The sequence below is a fragment of the Cyanistes caeruleus genome, chromosome 1, assembly GCF_971803275.1.
Source record: "Cyanistes caeruleus chromosome 1, bCyaCae1.hap1.1, whole genome shotgun sequence".
NCBI lineage: Eukaryota > Metazoa > Chordata > Aves > Passeriformes > Paridae > Cyanistes > Cyanistes caeruleus.
The window spans coordinates 86,759,925-86,781,824 of NC_141701.1; the positions used below are offsets into that span (position 1 = coordinate 86,759,925).

Sequence of the window (21,900 nt, forward strand, 5' to 3'; positions counted from 1 at the left end):
GGGACAAGTAAGCAAATTGGAATGACCTACTTGTTCAACTTTTCCCATTGGTAGGGACACTGTCTTACTAATACTTCTGTACCTGCTGACAGTCTGTGTTCAAATGTTGAATCTCTAGCTCACCGACACTACATTTTCTACTGCATTCAATGGCAAATATAATTTTATGTGCATTGGGATGTGCCCATTAGGACCATTAGGACATCCTTAAGAAATGTGGCTCAAAATAAAATACTTGATTTGTGGGTTTACAAATTATGAAAACCCTCAGAATATATAGAGAGGCCAGCGTTGCAAGTGTTATCTAATGAACATGACTCTAAGGTCGTGTTTATTCTCACAAATACCACAGCTTTTCACAAAGGCAACAGAAATATGCGTGCAAAGATTCAGCAATAACGCAAATTACGATCTAAACTCGCTGTAGCCATGATATCTTTTAGAATGAACTCCTATCAGAACTCCTCATCTTCACAGCTCTGAAGGCTGAAAACATTACACCTTCTCAAGACTTTAGCCATACCAAAAAAAGAAGTGCCATTTCACTGTAATAATGCTGTCTTAATTATGTACAATACTTAGCACTGGTTTTACACCAGATGAGTCATAGTAGAAGCTTGTGCTTTACTGTTTGACTAAATCCCACAGCACTTAGAACTCCTTGCAGTGAGTGCTTACCAGCTTGTGCTTAGCTCTCTTCTCAGCCCGTGTCTGCTGGATCCTTTGGGGAAGGTTGGTTTGAAGGGTGCTGCACTGGGATGAGCAGACACTGCGGTGGGAAATAAGGTCTCAGAGTCAGTAAGAACATGACAGAGAAATGTCTTGGAAGCTGCTCAGGTGTCTATGCTTCTCCAGTCATGTCCATTTTAATTAACTGGGATACTGAAAATGATAGAGCTGGGTTTCATTCCTTCTTTTTTAAAAGCAGTTTATCTTCTGAGTAGAAAGGTGTTCATTTTCAGTCATCTTGTGCAGTTTGTTGTAACAATTAAGATGATATCAAACAGGTAACTAAAACGCAGTTAATTATGGAATCTCTCTTCACTTATACCATCTACTGTTTTACTGCTAAAAATCATCCCACAGAAACAGATACCTATCATTTTATGAAACATTTTTACTACTGGGGTTTGCAATAAGATAGCATAGTCTGCTGGGCAATTCTTCATTTGTGCAGTTTTGGGATTTGATGAGATCAGTGAAATTTCCTGGTAAGCACAGGATCTTTTCCCAGGTCCTTCTAAATGCTGATGCCTTGGAGAATATTGGCTTTTCTCAAGTCAGTTGTTACTTTGACAGTTTCAGCTTTCTTCATCTGAAACATGAATAATATCCCCTTTGAGCCCTCATAAATGGTGCTGGAAGCTTCAAAGGAAAAATACTCTTAGATAGTTTTTTTTCGAAAAAAGTTAAAGAGCAGATGGACTTGTAGCTGAGTATACTGCAATCTTCATTCACAGTCAGCAGGAGAGGCAGGTTCCAGCCTCTTTGAATCTCTGTCTGGAAGACCACGTGGGAAATTCAATGTCAAACATTGTGAAAAATTGGTCCCATCTGCCATCCCTCCTTTACCCAATAGATGCACAGGATGCCTAAGTTCCTGGCTACCTCAGATCACTAGGATCACTGCTGAAGCCTCTCTCTATGCAAATGACAAATATTCTACCCATTAAACGCCCCTGTAATGAATGCCCTGCTATGGCAACTTCCAAGAGACTCTTGATTAATTGAAAGAAGAAAAACACTTCATGTTGAAGTAACAGCTGGTTATGGTACTTACCAGTATCAGCTGACAGTCTAAAGACATACACTTCACCAGGAAGCTTTCAATCCTACACATCATTTAAATAGAAGTTGTTTTTTTGCAAACTTGGTACCTCAAAACTGAAGTCTATTACATTTGGCTAGTTGGGTCCTTCTAGTAAACAGTCAGTGTTTTTTCAAAGCCTTACCAGAAGAAACACCAAGGAATGGTGTGCATGCCACACTATTGTGATGCATGCAAAAAGGATGCATCCAAGTGAAAGGACAAACAAATCTTTCTGCTAGCAAAAATATTTTGTTTCCATTTTAGCCAGGAATGCACTAAATAATGTATCATGCCTCAGCTACTTGAAAGGTCACCTTTTGGTCTATGAGCAGCTGCAGCAGCTGTGTTCCTTCAAGACCTTGCTCTGAGAACAGAACAAAGTGTGAGAGCTGACAACAAGCTTGGGGGATGCAGGTATGGCACAGGCTTCTGCAGCCCTCCCAGCAGCTACAGTTGAGAACCACTGCCAAATTTTCTTTCTCTCATTTTTTACTTCAATCTCAAATAACCTCCTTCCTTTCCCTCCCTTCCTAAGTAAATTAGTCATATGCAAAATATAAGAAAATTAACAGCCAACTCAGATTTTGACACCATGCAGAGACAAGTATCCATGGAGATTAGGGACCTCCTGTTCATCACTGATTTCCCATCACATTTGACAGGAAGGTACAACAAACAGAATAAACTAGTCCCCAGAAAGGCACTCTGTGAGACTGAGTTCAGCTTAGAGACTACCGAGTCTGTTACTTCAAAACTATAATGCAGCAAGCCAACTCCCAAACTATAATGCAGGCAAGACCCACAGCTGCTTTAGATATACCCCTCATATTTGAGACTTTCATCCCATAAAACTGGATGAAAGAAATTGGCAGCTTCTCGTATATTATCTCATTTTCAGGAACTCAGATATGAGTTTTGCAGCTGAGAATCACTTCAGCTTTCTAGACTGGAGTGTTGGTTATAACATACAGACCTTAGTTTGGAGACAGTGATTTTGAAGGGGAAAGGAAATCAGTGTCCATTATCATCCAGTTCAGAATCTGTCCTCCTAACAGGTAGGTCAGGGTGCTACAGAGGAGACATCCTGATCAAACCTGACTTTGACAGGATGGTAGGGGAAGCAACATGTCCTTCTGGTAGAATTTTCGCAGTTGTATTTTTCCATAGATCTAAGCCTGTTCCATTTCCTGAATGCCTAGATCAAAATTGCCTACAACCAGAATAGTTTTTGTTTCAAATTAAATCAAACAAGCAAGGAGAGAAATAACAAATACAGGGAAAAAAAACAAGAATGTAACTCACTCTAAGGGCTATCTTGCATTGATGCATAGCGTTCACTTCTAGACTACAGCCAGGGGAACACTTTATTTTTAAAGGTCACACACACAAAAACAAAATCATACCAGACATACATCTAACCATATGTATCACTCATCTTTCCTTACCCAGAAAAACAAGCAAATCTTAAAAAGAGATGTGAAAAAAATAAACACCAGCAAACCAAAACAAACCAACTAATGCACAAGCACTGAATTAAGTATTAGAATTCCAGTCCTTATGCATTCCTTAGCCCATTCAGATGTGCTTTCATGTCCTCCACTCACTCATATTTCAAGACTGCAGCAGACTTCCATGAAAACCCTCTGAGATCTGTGATTCCTGTCCTTGATCCTGGGTGATGATCAAGGACAGGAATCATTAATGCCAGCTGCTGCTGTTAGCTTTTCCCCACTTCAATGGCTCAGTGTCACCACCAACCAGCACAAAACCCATGCCATGTGGAAAGGCTCTGTGGTTGAGCAGGCTGCCAGCCTTGGAGCCACAGTGGGCATAGCAAGGTGGCAGCCATCAAAACTCAGAAAAGAAAGCAAGGGCCCATAGGGCTCTTCAAATGAGTTGGCAAGAAAAATTTTAAATTAAAAACCAAAAAAGCAGAATACTGCAGAGCAACCAAATTCACCATCAACCGCTCTTTACAAGCTGGAGGTAACATCATGAGTTTTCAGCCAGCCTGATCAAACTGAAACCTTCTGCTTGCTTGTGTGCCTCTGGCACTGGCACATGAGGGCCCTGAACAGCATATCCTGCAAGTCAGGAGAGAGCCCCATATGCTTCTGACAGCAGCCATTGGAACCATTTTCCAGCCACATTGCCATCAGGTATGGGTCATTACTGGAATTCGGTCTGCATTAACAGACTATAGAAACAATATACAAATCTAGACCCAGCAGATACTTCAAATGGGGCCAGGATACCATTGGCATCACTTAGATCATCTGGCCAAGCCCAAGCTGCACTGGCCTGCATTAAAAAAAAAGAGTAAAGAAAAGCAAGTCTGTTATCAGTATGTTTAAATTTGTTCAGTAGGAGCACACACCTCCTTTGCAAAACATCTGTGAATCTGGAAAGTAGAAAAGGCTAGACACAGACCAGTCAAGCACCATTTATTTAAAATGTGTGATGCCAAAAAGAACTGAGGATCCTTTCTAGCTAGAAATCAAGCCAGAGAGGATAGCAGCCCCCCCTGGACAGACAACAGTCCAGGATTTAATTCTGGACAGCTAAACAAGTGCTCATACTAATGGCAAGAGAATGGGAACACACAGCCTTTGCACTCTACACCTTTTCTTCCAGTGCTCAAAAGCCATGTGCTTTGGGCTTCCATGAGATGATTTTAGAGTCTTTAATGCAATATGAATGCACCAAAGAGCTTGACATCATTTCAACTCTTCTAAGTCACGTCCTTGGACTGCCTCTAAAAAAGCCATCCTATCTTCACTGACAGCGTGGGCAGCCTGGTAAGAGGAGGTTTCCATTGCAGACTCCTGCATAATGTGTTTCAAGTCAAGTAGTGACAATATTGCTCCTGCCCCCTCACCCTTCCACCCCTGTTCTTCCCCTCCTTGGCTAATAAGATGTTTTACTTTGGCAGAGCAAACTATGCCAAATAGGTACAAGCAACTACGAGACTGGAGTAAGAGTGCATCTGTATGAGCAAAACAGCCCTTTCTCAGCTTCACATTGGCTCAAGACCAAGTGAGCATCAATGTGCTCCATCCCATCTCCAGGCCACCACGGGCAGGAGACCCCAGCCCAGCAGCTGGACTGGAGTCCCCCACTGTTGCAGTGAGCACTACCCTTCACACTGTATCTGCTGGCCAATTAAGGTACAACCACAGTAATTTTTTGTCTCTTGAGCATATTTTCAGAGTTGTCCCCTTTGACTTAAGTATTTAATGGGTTGGAACCAAGTTAACACATTTGCACACCCTCCCAGACACAAAAACACACAGAGTTGCTAACATATCACTTTCCTTACAGTTCTGATAATCTGGGTAATTTATTCAGGTTGGCAAAGTTTGAGTGTTTTTCCATTTCCTCTGCAGAAGGGGAGCAATGTGATTGTTGCTGTGGTGATTCTTCCCTTAATATTTTTAGCCATAATCTGACTAAAAGTCATGACTGGCAGTGGAAAGTGTCATTTTTTTAAGGCACAATACCAAAACATTTGTGAAGAGCCTTTTATTTTTCACACTGAATATTATATATACATATATTTTTATTACATATATATATATATGTATTTTTACATATATATATATAGATATATATATTCATTGAAATTCACATTGATAAATGTAAATATGTAGACGCACCTTTATCTTAAACAGGCCTGAGTTTGGCCTTTCTTTTGTAAGCTCTGTTCTCCTCCATCCACTTGGGCTCAAGCTGCACGGTCAGAACCTTTGCTACCCTGGGTTACGTTTTCAGAAAGAGGCTAACTTACTGAAACATATCAATGCTGACATTAAGAGCAGTTACTTGTCTAATCCCCCAGGCATGGGGTTTAAAAATCTACCCCCTTCCCTGTTACTGAGGTTAATGACTTCCCTGCAGAAGGGGAGCAAAGTGATTTCATGTTTTTCCTTCATTGAAGAGGTTGCAGAGCCAGAATTCCTCTCTGTGCTGAGGGTACAGCAAATGTCAGCTCCCTACCTTCATCCATGAAGCTGTTGGCAGAGAAAACTGTGATGCACAGTGAGGAAAGGAGCACAAACCCGATGGAAACAGTGATGTTACTCTCATTTGTAGCATGGACTGTAGGCATTTATCCCTGCAGGGCTCTACCAAAGCAAGGATGGTAGCACCACCCCACCAAACCTAGAGCTCTGCTGTCACATGGCAGAGCACACAAAGAAGCTGAGTTGGAGGTCCAGCCCTCAGGTGTCCTTATGCTTGTGTCCTTCCCTTCATTCCAAATAGGAAACCTAAGAGGCCTGGGAATTAATGTCTTCTGAAAGTCACAAAAATTTCATTACACTGCTTTTCCATAACCTGTTTCACGGTGAGTGAAATGCTCAACATTGATTTAGTCCCATGGGATTAACCATGGAAAAGGATGCCATGAAGTATAGATGAAAATACAGCCAAGGGGGCAAATGGAAAGCTGCCCTCCCATTTAGCTGTGGTTTCCTGAAAATTATCATTTGGGATGAATTTTTGTTTGTCATTTAAAATCTAGGATTAATCATTCTGGAAGGCTGACAATTCTGTTTTTACACTTTGTACCTCTGGTGGGTGTTTTCCAGCATTTAAAGCAATTTCCAGATTATTATTTTTTTGAGGTGGGGAAAAAGAAGGGGCTGTTTATTTTCCAGTCAGGCCAAAAAAAATTTGACATTCCAAAAGATTATATAACTTTCATCATTGGAACTAAATATGTTTGGTGTATCTATACATATACATATCTATATATATACATGTATATTTGTATATATATGATTTGGATATTTGTTCCTGAAATGCACCAAACAGAAACCACCACAATACTTTTCTTCTACAATGGCATTGCAAATATACATGATGTGAAACCATATATTATCTTAATTTTAATGTGAAGAACTCCTAGTAGAGAAACTGCTTAATAAAGTGATTAATACATACTTAGTTACACACACACATTTACTATGAACTGCATTAAATATGACAGGATTATTATGCCCATGTCTCTTATTTCTCACTGCTCCTCTAGAAATTTCAAGACTTAGTGTTTCATCTGCAAGTTTTCAGTGAGCGCTAGAGATTCGTGCCTTCCAGAAAGGCAGCTCAATCCTCTGAGATCACTCACTGGATAGACTCTGGTAGATTCAGCAGCCTGTTGATGCAGCAGATTATGTCAGAGGTGCAAAACAACAACCAGTGCCTCACTGGTAGAATTAGGACACAGCTTTCTACCACCACTTCAGTATTTCCCCACCATCACCACCCTGAGCACTTGGACTCTGCCTTCCCACTGATGACCCTGAGGCAATGCATTGGACACAGATAACACACCTGTGGCCAGACTGCACCGGCACAATATTCTGGGGACACCCTGGATCCTCTGCAGTGGCTGAACAGTGACGCTGCACTTGTGCTCATGGGGGCAGTGCCAGCAGACCTCCCATGGCTGCAGCCAGCATGACACTGCTCCTCAGCAATTCCCTCACCAGACCACGCAGGACACGCCACACCTTGGGACATTAATCATGTGCTGGCATGGAAAGGGCAGGAAGTGAGAGCTGATCTGCCTTCACCTTGGCCCGTTTAATGCTCCGTCTCACACTGTGATGCCACCAGCACCTGAGCAATCTGCAGGTGTGCATGTTGTGTGTGTGTGTATTCTTGCCCACACTGTGCCTCGAGAATGAAAGAATTCAGAGATGACTGAATTCTGAAGAGATGGCTCTGGGGGCTGGGAATAAGCACACAGGGTCAGCTAAACCTCTTTTCTAGGTCATTTTATGAGATTTCACTACATAGACCCACTGTTATTTAAACCCAGTCCCACTGTTAGAGAAAAAGAGCCAAATAAAGCTGACTGTTGGAAAGAGCTCAGCCTGCTTAGAGCTACTTCGTCACTTTTCATTAGCTATAAATGCCAGGTCTTGTTTTCCATACTGACCCAAAGGTGCTGGATCCTGGCTCACTTTTCCTTAGCATACACCACACCTGACCTAAATGCAGTTTCATGAGACCAGACTGAACCTCCAAAGTCCTCTGCCACACTCGGCTTCATTTTTTCGCAGAGCCTTTGAATTAAGGCAACTTTCCACCACACATTAGAAGATTTCCTACCTGTTGTAAAGCAGCACTATTATGAGTGTGTACCACAACATAGCTTTTTACATGTGATTCCATACCAGGATTGCTGCCTTTTTTGCAGGGGACTGAGCTACAGCCCCTGTGGAAGCACTGAATGGTGCATTTGCAAGCAGAATGTAGGTTTCTGTGCTATTTCTGAAGCTCTGCAATTCACTTCCTGCCTTGCACGTGGACCAGGGTTTTGCTTAGATGCAAAGCTAAGATTGAGCTGTCAGTCACAATATACTTCTCCTTTTCTCCCCGTTTTAGAAAAGGGATTCATATCTGTAAAGGATGCGCTCAGTTCAAAACACTGTAGCCTTAACTACATTGGCTCTGGAGAAAAATATCAAAGAGAGATGAAGGTATGTGCCAGAATTAAGTCTGTGCTATAAAACAAGCCTAACTAATGTCTAAATTACAGTCTTGCTGAAGTACAAACAGCAGCCTCTTTTGCTGTGCAGGTAAAACCAAGCTGATTTTTTCAACAGTATATTTCCTAGCAATTTCAATGATTCTTGCTGACAGTTTAGTTTTAACGACCAAACCCTCAGACAATAACTCATGACCTAATTCTGAAGTCAAGACTTCAGTTCACAGACAATTTTCCCTGTACATCCCTCAGCAATTCTGGAGAGAAAGGATTCTAAAAGAAGCACAAAAGAGACAAGAGCAGTTAGCCAGACATTTAAACCAGATAAACCCAAGTAAGTACTAAAGAGATTCTCAGTGGCAGTTTTGGCAAACCCATGTCAAGGCAGGTAAGAAGTTGAAGAGTCTTAACTGGTTACTGCTTTGCCACCCAAAACCTGCTCACCTCCACACCATGTGAAATGAAGGAAGAAAATAATTCTCATTTAAAACCAAACAGTGTGCTCATCCCTCCTCCCTACCAAAAGATATTAAGATATTTACGTATCTTTAGTCAAAGCTGTATTATAAAAGACAGAAAGCACTCAGTTTTTAAATAAAGGAAAGAAACCCATACAAACAAACTTAAAAAGGCAGCAAGACCAGGATATTTACTGTCTCACCTGTCTACAAAGCTTAATTTTGAATTACCTCTGTGGCTTGCCTACTTAGCCTACACATTCAGATATTTAAATTATGATTAATTTTTCTAGCTCTTTAGAATATAAGCTTAATTCTAGTAATCGCAACTGCTCATGGTTATAGCTTGCTAAAGCTTATTTAAGTTTTGAGGTCCCAACTTCAAGCCTCCATCTCTGGGTATCTTTAAGGAGGGTTAGACATACCTCTGTCAGGGATGACGTTGATAAATTTGCACTTGCATTTAGAAGGAAATATGGTTTGATGATCTCTTAAGGTCATCTTTGGAACTAACTTTTCATGACAGAGTCGTATCATAACACAGCCTAATTGCACTAGTTCAAGAGAAAGTAACCCCATCACAATGGCTCTTCCAACTTCTCTTCTGTTTCTATTTTAATAAATCCTTTCCCTGTAGTGTAGTTTGGCTATAAGAAAAGTGGGAAGTATATCTTTGAGAAACTACCCCTAGGCCAGATGGACAGCTTTCCAATGACAGAGAACCATCAGCTTTATCTTTCTATTGTACCATCAGCTGTATGTGACATAAAAGCTAGGAAATTCAATACTGTGAGAAGAGAGGTAACAGAGAGTTTCTCACCAGGGTTTCACTGTCACAGACTCTGGCTTTCTCCACCAGCAGACTGCTCTGCAGGACAAATTTGATCTGGGCAGAAGACTGCATTTCTATCAAATTAGTTGCAGTACCTGAAGGTAAAGGTAACATTTGCTCCAGTACAAAATCTGTAATTGCTGTTTCCAGCCTCAGAGAGTCTTTGGACATTTGAGCCATTCCTGGAGACATGTGAGTGGTATCTGTGTTGTTGATATCTGCAATATCAGTGCTCCACATGCTGTGCCCACTTATCTACAAAAGGCTCCTGGGAACCTTCCTGTTGGGTTTGCTCCACTGTCAGAGTCTGGCCTAAAAGAATGAGAGCCTTGGCTCCCCAACATTTCTGACAGACTTTTTGAGGCAGATCCCATAAAAATTATGGAGCAGTTCACAACTCACATTTGCATATTTTTGAAGTGTAAAATGTCCCAGAAATTCCTGGTGTATTCTCCACAATTTCTACCTTCTGTGCTGTTTTTCTTTTTCTTCTTTTTTTTTTTTTTTGTATTTCCATTCACTCACCACTTCAGTAAAGATCAAAAGTCAGTATATTGTTCTGTTGTATAGATCAAATCCCTGTAGACTAATCTATGCAATGGCATACAGATCTACAGATATATTTTTGTGGAAAAAGTTAAAAAGCATTTAAATATTGTTCGGTATATTCTAACATTTTGCCTGTTCATTTTTAATTGCCTCTAGAGTGAAGCTTCATGGTTTTTATTTGAACACAAAGATTTCTTTTATGCCTGAGATTTAAATTAGTAGTGGGAAAAACAATTTCATAAAGAGGAAAGGAGAGGGGATCAACATATCACCTTCCATCAGAAAATAATACATCAAAAGTATGAGATTGCAGAGGGAGTGTGCCCTGAGCTGAGACGTCCAGTCTTCCCACCACTCAGTCATGGGATTTGGTGCAGACCCAAACCCACCAACCCCACATCAGGCTCCCGTTCAACTGCTCCCAGGGAGACTTTGGAAACCAGCACAGAAGCTTTAAACCTCCCATGCTCAAACTGAGTGTTCCTCTTTGCTTCTTTGTCAAAAAACATCTGAGAGGACTTCAGTGGCACTCCCTTACAGATCCTGTTTTCTAAGCAGGGCTGTGCAGTGTGGCAAGCCGTGGTAGCAGGCTACTGAAGCCCTTCAAGCGCCAGTGTTTGTCCCCAGAAAAGTGTCCAGGCATGAGAGCGGGAGGAGAGCACCTGGCCTGAGTGGAGCTACCAAAGTTTCAGCAAACACAGACTACACTGGAAGGGAACACTTGGTTTGTGGCCTGTCTGCCAGTAGTGGGAGAAGGAGCAGAGGCGTAAAGAAGGAGTTCCTCAGAGGAACAGAGTACAGAGGAAGAAGACCACTCAAAACCATGTGGATGTCAGGGAACCACCTGGACTCCTCTCTGTGTTTTGCAGCTGATCTCCAAATATTTAGTGGAATGCTACTCCTCGTGCAGCATCCCTACAGGGGAAACAGTAACACACAATTAGAAGTCTGTTTCATAATACTGTATTATTTACAAACACACTCACTTGAAAAGGATGAAAGCTGGTTTTAAGTGCTTTTGGTTTATATTTTAGTTCTCTAAAATTAACTCTGATAAACCTGACTGCTTCTGATGGCAAGATAAAACAGATTCAAAACCTTAATGTCTGCCTCTAAAATAAACCAAAACAAAAGTAGTCATCTGATTTCAATTCCCTCCTTTAAAATCCTCTGACTTTAATTGCCTTTGACTCCTCAAATAAAATGAAAGATTTGTTCCCCCTCATTGCCTGTACATAATCCAAGTACAGGCAGTACCGAAGACACTTCTCCAAATGCATATGACTATCTACAAAGTCTGATCTAGTGACTTCAGAAAGAGTTTTTCTAATGGTATGTGTGTGCTGTAATCTGCTAGGGGGAACAGCACATTTCTCTGCACTCTTGGTACAGCACTTCCATTACACAGCCCCAGACAGATACATGTGGTAGCACTGTGTCAAAGTCATGAATAACAGAGATATCAGAGATAGAAGTAATGGAGAGTAACAATTTCCATTTTCTGATCCTCTAGCAGATGTACTGTCAACACTGAGTTTTCCCTGGCAAGAGGAGATCCACAAGATCCTCTGCTGCTCTCCCACACACTTGTCCTTTGGAGCAGAGCATGATGGGAGGCAGCCCATAACAAACTCTCCTCCCCTTCTCCATCCAGCATAATTTTTAAAATTGGTCTGGTCTTCTTGTGCTTTATGCCAGTCTCCCTTGCAAAGGCTCGACGCCTTTCAAGAGAATCATTTGATCAAGGATTTGTCTATCTGTGCTGAGAAAACAATTGCCACAGTCCCTCAAGGAGTTCAGTTTTGATCAGGTGAGAGATACCAATGATGCTGCACTAACACACAGTCCTAACAGTCTTCCATAAAATCCCTGGTGTTGCCAGCACCATTGCCTGTTTTACACTACACCAGTTCTTAGGTACCACAACATTTCTCTGTTCGAAAATATTCTGTGATTTGTCTGGGTAAACTTTTTATGCAAGCACATGCCCCTGTCTATTGGTTTTGTTCCAGTGCAAGGTGTTAGTTTTTCCTAGCATGGCATTGGTCACACTACAAAATAAACTCACATATCCCACCCTAATGACTCAGTATTTTCATGCTTTTCAAAGTCATTGTCTCTGTAATGACATCCCTCCAAGGACCTGCTAATGGGTACTAGATTATGCATCACTTTCTAAACTGTACACCACAGTTAGGAAAAAACCCCAGACAATACAAATGAAGTGTCATTTTTGTGAATTGTATTTATAATACCTATAGAACCAACAAGTGGACTGCCAGTGTGATGTACTTGGATTCAGATGTCAACTTCTCATGGGATGAAGTACTTCCATTGAGTGCTGAAAACCATACCTGGTAACAGAAGAGCTCCTAACTGTATTCCAGTCTGACCAAGTATAAATGCTTTTCAAATGAGGGTTACCAGATTTGTCAAAGATATAAAGAAAGCCTGCATAATCCTAGAAGCTGGAACAGGGAACTTAATGGAGAATGTCAGCCTAACACCTAATGGACAATCTGTATACTATAAAGACAGAGAATGCTATGGCCCCACTGCAGAGCCTCCCATTTAACAAAACAGTTCTGGGAACTGCAGTCACATTCTCTGACTTGGCATGCCCAAACAGATTGGCACTTGACTCCCTCTAAATATTCAGAAAACTTGGGGGATCTCAATTACAACCCTCTACAATGCAAAGAAAAAAAAAAAAAAAAAAAAAAAAAAAGAAAGAAAGAAAGAAAAAAAGATACATCAAGTACATTTGGACTGGGATGAAATTTGTTTTGATAGGGAACAGATGATATTATGGTTCAGCTGCAAATAAAACCTAACTGCTCTTAACAACATCCTGCAAAGTTGCTAAGGACCTATACACAGACAGCAGGATCAATATAAGCTAAACTTGCATTTCACAGCTGAAATCAGAGCCACTTCATAGTGACAAAATAATAAAACAGCAAAAGAACAATGAGACACTCTGGCACATGTGTACATTTTCTAAAACCACATAATGAAGCTTTAGCAATGCAGAACTCAACCTCCCAGCTCAAAGTTTTATTGGCCATTATCTCACTGGATTTGGAACAGCAGTTCTGTATGCAGTAAAAGACATTCATTTTTCACAATGTTTCCCCACATAACTGACAAATTTATTACTGTTATAAAAAAGGACACTATTTTGAAATCCTCAGGGTGCTTGACTTGTAATGGTGCCAAACATGTTTCTCTTTTCATTAGCATTCAGGGAGCACTGAATATGCCCAAACCAACCTCATCTACTTTTCCCCCTCATGTTGATGCAACTGATACTAGATCTCCAGCCATCTCAGTTGTGGTCCAAGGTAATAGATTAGGACCAGAGTAATCAGATATACTGAGAGGCCATTTCCAAGTTAGACTGGAGACTGCTAGACATTCCCAGCATAGTGTCACACTGGCCTGTTTCAAAACGGTGTGGCTACCTCACAGAACAGAACAGGCAATGTTAGAAGAGACCACAGTGGGTCACCTGACAGTATTTCTCAGTTTGTAGGATGATTGCAAAAGCAGATATATTCAGAAATTGGATTAATAAAAAAAACCCAAAAACCTCACAGGTGTTATGTAAGCCTCTGGAGTGCATGAATTCTTCTGCAGGTTTGGCATACCTTCCACCTCCACAGGAGAAAAGTAAATGAAATGGCAGCACAACATGTTTTAGGTGGTGTCTGAAGAGATCACAGGCAAAAAAAAAAGGACAGTAATTAATAGGGATCAAGGTACTCAGCCAAATTTTGCTTCTCCCAGGGAGAACTCCTCTCCTCCCTTCATACTGCAACCTTGGTAAAGAAAGCAGGAACTCACAGCCCAGAAACCTCCTGCTGTCTCCCAAGACTGCTCAGCTCTTTGGTCCTCAGCCTAATGACCCAGATCTGAACACCACAATCATTCTGAAATTATCTGATATCTTGTCTCTCTCATCCATGAAGTCACTTTTGGGGCCTTATATGATACAAACTTTGTTCCCCTCAGCTGGACGTGACTAAATTTCCCTACTGGAAAGAGGCTTCTTCAGGAAGGCTGAACCCTTTACGTTCCATGACCTCATCACCCTGTCATCTGAGTCAGCACAGGGCTCTATCTCCTCTTTGCCCACAGCTCTCTCAGAAACACATCCTGGAGCTCACTACATCCAGCGATACCAGGGTGGTGGCTTTCACATAATCCCCTGCTATCCCCTTGCATCAGTTGGATCTCTGTGTCCTACAGGACAGCCAGGCTTCAGCAGTCAATGGTATCACAGCAGGTGCCACTAATTCAGTCACACCCACACATCACATCTTACATTAGAGACCCTGCAGTAAGGATTTGTCATCTTAATTTCCACTTGCCTTTTTCTCAGCCACCTTCACTGTAGCCCTCACTCTGGTTTTGCTTTCTTTGACATACTCAGACCTATCTCCAGTGGGCTCAGGTTAGATTCTTTTCCTCTCACCATGGATAGTTAGGAGTTTGATAGAGCCTAAATCAGCTCAGCTGTTTATGCTTTCTCTGCAGTAAACGGAGAGAGCTCCAGGGGGCTGTTCATCCCACTGTATTTAAGTACACCAGAAAGAGGGGGAACGCATCTCTTTACACAGAGCAGATCAGACAGCAGAAGCTTCACAACAACACAGCTACTGCAGTAGCTATGTTCAGCACAGTTCAGCACTGCAAACCTTAGAGCACAAGAACAATAGAGATCTGAAAACCAGAGAGGACTGACTAAGAGTTTCACTCCCATGGAAGCTCAGATGTCCTCTCTGTGCCATTATCACTTTCAAGCTGAGGGGTGGGGATGGTGTTTTCTGGTATTCCCAGGAGGTTGTGAAGATCTTAAGGTCATAATCAACACTGTTCTATGGGGCTGTGAAACACCATGCTCAGTGTTAGGTTATCATTTGGGTCAACAGCCACAAATGTTTCATTCAAACTTCTTTTCAGGCTCTGCATCAAGGTTAAATCTAGTTCTCGAGGATCCACATCAACCTCCATTTAAGGCAAGGAAAACAAAGGAAACTCTTCCTTTGAAACTACTAATGATTGAAGCCTTTTAATTCTTTTCCTGTTTGCCATTAATTTCTGCCCCCATGAGTCTCAGAGCTTGCTGCTTTATCTTCTAAGCCTTAGAAGCCTTGTTCTTCCCAAGGACACATTGGATTTATGAACATTTCTTTCTTTGTTCACCATGTCCTTCCTATTTTTTTTCAGAATAGGGAACTCATTACAGAATCAGTTCATTCTCTCTCCTTGCCAAGTGAACCTTGAGTATGGAAAGTGTTTTCTGTATGCAGGGAACCCTTTCTTGATAATTTTCCAAGTAATACAGAATGCCTGTTATGAAAAAGAAATCTCTGCATATTCTTACAAAAACATAACATTGATAAAAAGAGATAACTCTAGACTGATCCTCAGTTTCCATACCCAATCTTCAAAATTATTAAAGAAAATTATGTAGTATCTTCATTCAGTGAAAAGATTGTCTCCTTTGTAAATCAACAAATCCACTTTTTCTGAAGTCTGCTTTTCCCTGGCAGTCTCACACACACTTTCCTCCTTGCCTTGATTCTTCTGTCTCTGCTTATTATCATTAGGAGTCCTATTCTTACCAGGCATGAAACTGGAATCTTGAAGACTTTACTGGCCTAATCTCATTTTTCCCTTATGACTTTCCTTCGGAGTTCAACATAAGCAAAACACAGTCAAGTCAGAGGCTGTGTATCATTGCTGACAGTGAGTTCTACTTAAACACAAAAAAATCAATCTCTTCTCTAGTTCCACAAGTCTATCAGAATGGACATTTGTTCATTATAGGATATATCTTCATAACGGAGTTAAAAGTTATTTCAGGTCTCTTAATTCCCCTTGCCAATTTGTACAGGCAAACGTCATCCAAAATACTTTTTAAAATAATAGTAACAGTCCCCCAGGCAACACCCCCCTCCCACTGGGCAATCATGAAAAATAGTCTGTATAACAGACCAACTAAATGTGTGGTCAAACCATCCATGCTGGCAGGGAAAGTACTGAAATAATGAACCAACACCAGGCTGAGTTAGTATACGTGTTTGTTACCAAAATCACTCATAAAGTGAACAACAGAAAGGCACCTTGTGCACCTCACTGATGTGCTGTGGAAGGCAACAGCAAAGCAAAGGGCAGAGCCTGGTCACATGCATGGGAATAATGCATTCATTCCCATGGTCCCTAGGTCCCACTTGACCTAGAAGACTGAGGTATTTCCTACTGGAGTGTTGCCTGTGATCCACTGGGAGGGACAGACAGACAGAGATGGGACAGTCAGCAACCTCTGTGTTTAGTAGAAGACTCAAAAGAAGAACAGCTCTTAGTGAGGTCCTAATGTTCCCAGAAGTGGGAGAGAAAGTCAATCCATGGAGGAAAAAAAAAAAAAAAAAGAGAGACTAAGAAATTGATACATTTGCAATTTATCCCCTCTATCATAAGCTCAAACCTGTTTCAAGAGAAGTCAGTGACAATCAAGGATTTGGGTCCATTACAGTTTATAATTTTTAACAAATATTTGAAATATCAGCAAATGTGTAAGTTTCCAGTTCCTTTCAGCACACAAAGTCATGTGCTCTTTTACAATATAAATATTTTAGAACTGTTGACTCCTGCATCTTGTTCTTACCTTTACAGTCCTCAGAAGCTTTAACAATTGTTACCCATACTTAGTTAATTTATTTAAAATCTCATCATCTTGTCTGCACAACAAGGGCTTTTATATGGCTGAAGCCACAGACATTCCACAGGCATATCTGGGCTGCTCTTCAGAGCTTTAAGGAGAGCAAGGCACAACATAAGCAGCAGCCTACACCTGAGAGCTGTCCTCATCTTCCTGCTACACTGAGGTGTAGCAAAGCACATAATCCTCATAGAAAGAGTGTGAAAGATCCTCATATGACAAAGCCAGAAAAAGGAGATAAAAATCAGGACAAGAAGCAGAGTTCAAAGATTTCTTATTGTGTTTCCCTATTTGTATCTCCTCCTGAGTATTCTTGGACATGATGAGGAAGTGCAGGAAGGTTACTGCTTTCCTGACAAGCTGGACTCAAGCCTGGGTCCACATAATTCACAAGACCTGATACAGTCCAAAAAAATCTGCACAGTGAACAAAGTCTGGACACCTCATCTTGCACCCTCCTCCTGGAAGGAGCTCTCCTTCCAAGTCACAATATCAATATTAAATCAAAAGTTGCGAGAGAAGAATTTACGTGAGTGTGAAAGATCTGTAGACAGAAAAGTTGTGGAGGAAGTTAACAACCCTGGAAAAGAAGCAGCCTATATTAAATTAAATCTAAAAAAGGGAGCAAAAAGTATTGATCTGATCTTTACCAGAATAAAATATTAATCATAAGACCCTTCCCTTACACCAACCACAACCATTATAATGATAAAAAACCCAGGAAGATAATAAAGTCATCTCACAAAAGAAGAAAGAAAATAACCCAGGGAGATATAGAACACCATTTGTACCAAACGTGTTTTCTTAAAATATTTTGCCACAAATAAAAGCCTTAATAAAGTTTTGTTTGTTTGTTTGTTTTCCACTTACTAAAGTTTTATTTCCTTTTCTCAGGCAAATGTTTGTAAATCAGAGAGGAAAATGGCCAGTAACAATCCCTTGCAGATCTGCAGGAACCTTCTTGTTGCATATTGCAGGACTCTAGCTACTGTGTGCAAGAGATGTCCATTGGGATGGCTGGGATAATCACACAATAAATCATAGAGAATTCTACCAAATTTATCTCTCCCTCATCTTCGCCTGTGCTCTGTCTAGTCATCTGTCTCTCTGTGATCTACAGATTAACACATCCCAATTCTATGGGTAACTCCAATTAGCAGTAGGCCATGAATCAGCCTCTTCTTGTTTGCTCTGAGTGAGTTGCCTACCCTACAACCCAGGAGTCATGATTTTTTCATATTTTCTTCATCTCCCATCCTGCAAACACTGAAATAGGAGCTCTCAGACAAAGGATATGGGAAATATACAGTTTTTCTAGGAAGAAGCAAGAACTTAGTCAAAGCCCTGGAAAGTCCTGAGGTTTGCATTTAGTGACATGAGGTTATTTAATTTTTTCTGTGATTTTGGAGTTGCTTTATAATTCTAATTCTAAGAACTTCTAACTAAAGCATTTGTCTTCATGAGCAAATGAAAACAGTCCCAACATACTTTCCAAATCTGTCTAAAATAGTTCTCAGTTAGTTCTACTGAGTTCTGCTCTAGCAAAATCCACATAGCTTGTAAGCTGTACAAGTGGCACAGTCCAAAAAATGTGTATGATCCTAAGCCAAACACAGCCCATGAGTGACTGAGCCTGTTTCCATCCACACACAGGCACAGGACAAAAGTACTCCAGCATCAAGTCTCCTCCCATAAGGACTACATAAAAATGCAAGGCTGGTCACTAACACTCAGCTGCCATGTGCTGGTTTCTCTTTCAAGAATTCTCCCAAGAAATACCCATGTGATGGTGCTCAGGGTGCCTTAAGAGCTCAGGGAGCTCTGAGTAGAGCACCCAAAGAGAGACAGACACTTTCTTCACCTTATGGATACTACTATTTCACAAGTCTGTTCTGCCCATGTGAAAAAACCTCAGCTGCCGCATACCTTAATTGGAGCCATGGAGGAAAAAATAGAGGACTCAAGAGTTATGAGGTCACAGACAGACACTCTTCAGTGGCTTCTCACACAGCTGGCCTTTCAATAGGACTGCAATGCCCAGGAGAGACCTACAAATACAGTATCCAAAAGAGGATGGAAATGCTGCAGAGTATTTAGTGAGACACGAGGTCAGTAATGTCAGCATTTTTTAAGTAAAAAGGGTACTGAATGGAAGAACTTTAACCTTGCTACTCAGCCTATAAAGGAATTTAGGGAAGGATGGCAGAGTTTAAACAGTAAAAATGAAAAAAATCCCTCAGCACTTGCAGTTTGGAGAAACCAGTGGTAGCACAAACATGGGACAACTGAGAGATGCAGTTTTCTATAGCTCTTAAGGTAGATCAAATATTTTGGCTTACATTTTTCCTGAGCATTCACTTATACAAGTCCTCAGAGGCATTTCTGTGACTTTTTTTTCCCAAAAGAAAGCTGAGTAAGAATTTGGCCCAGGTGAATTTGCAATAAAGGAACCACAAAACCACAGAAGAAACTGCATTTGGAAGGATTTACAAGGATCCTTGAAACTGTTGCCAAGGTAAAAAAGAGCATTCAAATATACTTGATGAACATCAAATATATTTCCAGCTGTTGCCATTTCAGCATGATGTGGTCCAGCACTCCCAGAAGAGAAAAGTCCATGTATATTCATCCAGATCTGATTATCATACTCCAAGGGTGGGAGCTGGGCCAAATATGTCTCATAAGTAACATACTTTCTCTGACTATCCCTGCACTGGAAACATAAACTGCTTTATTTTTAAAAGAATTTTCATAAATATGAGACTGTCTTTATATCTTAAACTAGAAGTTAACTGTTTGTCAGACAGATAGATCTTGTTCTATACAGGGCTAAGGGAAACTTTCTGACAAGAGGGCATTTTCCTTCCTGCCAAATTATTTAGGAGTTCTTGTTGCTTTTCCTTAGGTCCTTTGAGGCACCATGACAACCCCAGTATGTCAAGGACAGGCAGAGGTCAGCATCAGAGTTCTTTCTTCTGGAAGGTGCTGAGTCATTTTGTTCAGAGAAGTGACATTGCTTCACTGACACCAGACCAGTAACAATAGTATTGAAATAATAACTTCATTTGGATCATCAGTTTTGAAGGGCTGAATTTTGCCTCTAAGTTGCATGGCTGCTTTTAGAGGAAGATTCTGCCTGGTGCTCTCTCCTTCTGATGCGAAGGAATCTGTGCCTCCTTGACCACATGAAGTGCTTGGTGCCATCAAATACGATGGAAGGTATCAGGGAGTAGGCTGTTTGAAAGATCAGGTTCTCCATAGATGAGCATGTCTCAAATGAAATTTTCTAGGTGAAAATTCTATTAGAACCTTCTGCTTTCTTCTTTCTACTGCAAGATTTATTGCTCAAGGGATCAACAAAATCCAGTCAGCAGACCTATTCCAAACCTGGTTAGCCACAGCAGTAACCATTGCAAAGCAGCTGAAATTTTCAGTGGAAATTTCTATCTAATTTCCAAAACCTCTGGAGGAAGCTACTGGCACATATTTATAATGTTAAGATTTGCCTTCAAATGATCTAGCTTCAGGTTTGTGAATTTTTTGCTTATGTCTTCAGATCTGGAGTTCTCACAGATCACCTTCATTAAAGGCAGGTTAGCCAGCTTGCCAAACCCAGAATTGAGAGCAGGCATCAATGATGACAGAACTCAACTGAATCTTGACCTCAGGGCACCAAATTTTTCTGGTACAGTTACAGATTTGTGAAATGCGCAGTTATGCAAAAGGTCTAAGAAGTCAGGGGAGGTTAAAGGAAAAGTCCAGAAATTTATCAACTCTGTGCCCTTGCTGAACAGGAATTGCATGCCATGTTGAACAAGAATTTTGACATTAGATAATATCTTGTGCAGCTAGGCTAGCAATTGCAACGTCTTCATCACCTATTGTGGGCTTTCTCATTTAGGATTTGGGGGAAGGAAATTGTGGCTAGGTGTGAGTGCACATTTCTGATGAAAGCAATGAGAAGACAGAGGGGATAATTTCCAAGAAAGTGAAAGAAATTGTTTATCTTTATTCACATTTAATTTTGTCTTCCAATAGCTACAGTTCTCTCTGCTTGTTTTTATTATTAGCAGACTACTGAAATATCACCACTTTGACATTCTCTTCAGAATGGAGAGGTGATGATGAATGTATTGGGCCTTTTGAATGGTTGTTATTCCAAGCTCCATTATCCATTTAGCTTTGAATATGTCTGCTTCCTGCATTTCCTTCTCACATGATTTTATAAATGTCTGCAAAATAAGTACTCTCACCTGTGTCGGAGACATATCAAGAAAGCAGTGGGTAAAGTCCAGAATGTTTCCTCAAGTTTTTGGGTATCTGAATGTCAGCTAAGAATAATAACAAAACTGGAAGTCACCTTCAAGTCGCCAAGCAGCTTAGACCCACGATTTTTTGTCCCTGTCATGGTACTCCATCACTGACAGGATGAGAAGTCCAACTCTATTCAGCTGCTGCTTTCATACGTTTGAGCATCTTGGTCTGCCTCTCCATACTTTTTCTATCCCTCCACAAGGACTCCCTCCCTGAACACTAGTTTGTTACATGAGTAGCATGATTTCTCTCACCAGTTGCAGCATTTTTCTGAATCCTCCATCAGCAGTGCCTAGCGAGCCCTAGAAGCTGCCATTCAGGCAAGGATACCTTTGAAGACTGTATCCCTTCAATTACACTATTTCAGAGCAGGCAGCGACGGTGCCCGATCATAGATCTCCCACATGCAGCGTGGTAGGTTAACTGACCTCAGCTGGTCTTTTTTTGGCTTCTAGTCAAACTCTGGCTCTTCTCATTTCAACTCTTTTGAGCTGCAACCACCTCAAAGGACACCTCGCTGGCAGAAAAGTTCTCTCCAGTTTACACCTGAAGTCTGGTTCTCTGTTTTCCATCACCATCTGAGGGCCTCTGAATCACTCTGTCTCCGCTGGAGGGTTGCAGACACGCCTGTGATTTTCCAACCGCAGGATGTTCTGTACAGAGAAATTTCAAAAGGCACGTAGAAATAAGAAAGTGCTGATTCACAGGTACTCT

The 21,900-nt window shown here is 41.1% G+C and overlaps 1 long non-coding RNA gene across 4 annotated transcripts in view; it reads right to left on the reverse strand.

Moving 5' to 3' along the window:
• The window catches only part of LOC111924039 (uncharacterized), a 135,685-nt gene that overhangs the window by 6,493 nt on the left and 107,292 nt on the right, over positions 1-21,900 (reverse strand). For 2 of the 4 annotated variants that reach the window (XR_015290215.1, XR_002861425.2), the window contains 2 exons: positions 21,126-21,839; positions 679-1,500 (listed from right to left, as the gene is read on the reverse strand). This is a non-coding gene — a long non-coding RNA (uncharacterized LOC111924039). The remainder of the gene's footprint in view (positions 1-678; positions 1,501-21,125; positions 21,840-21,900) is intronic. The other 2 variants (XR_015290213.1, XR_015290214.1) reach the window with 1 other exon arrangement.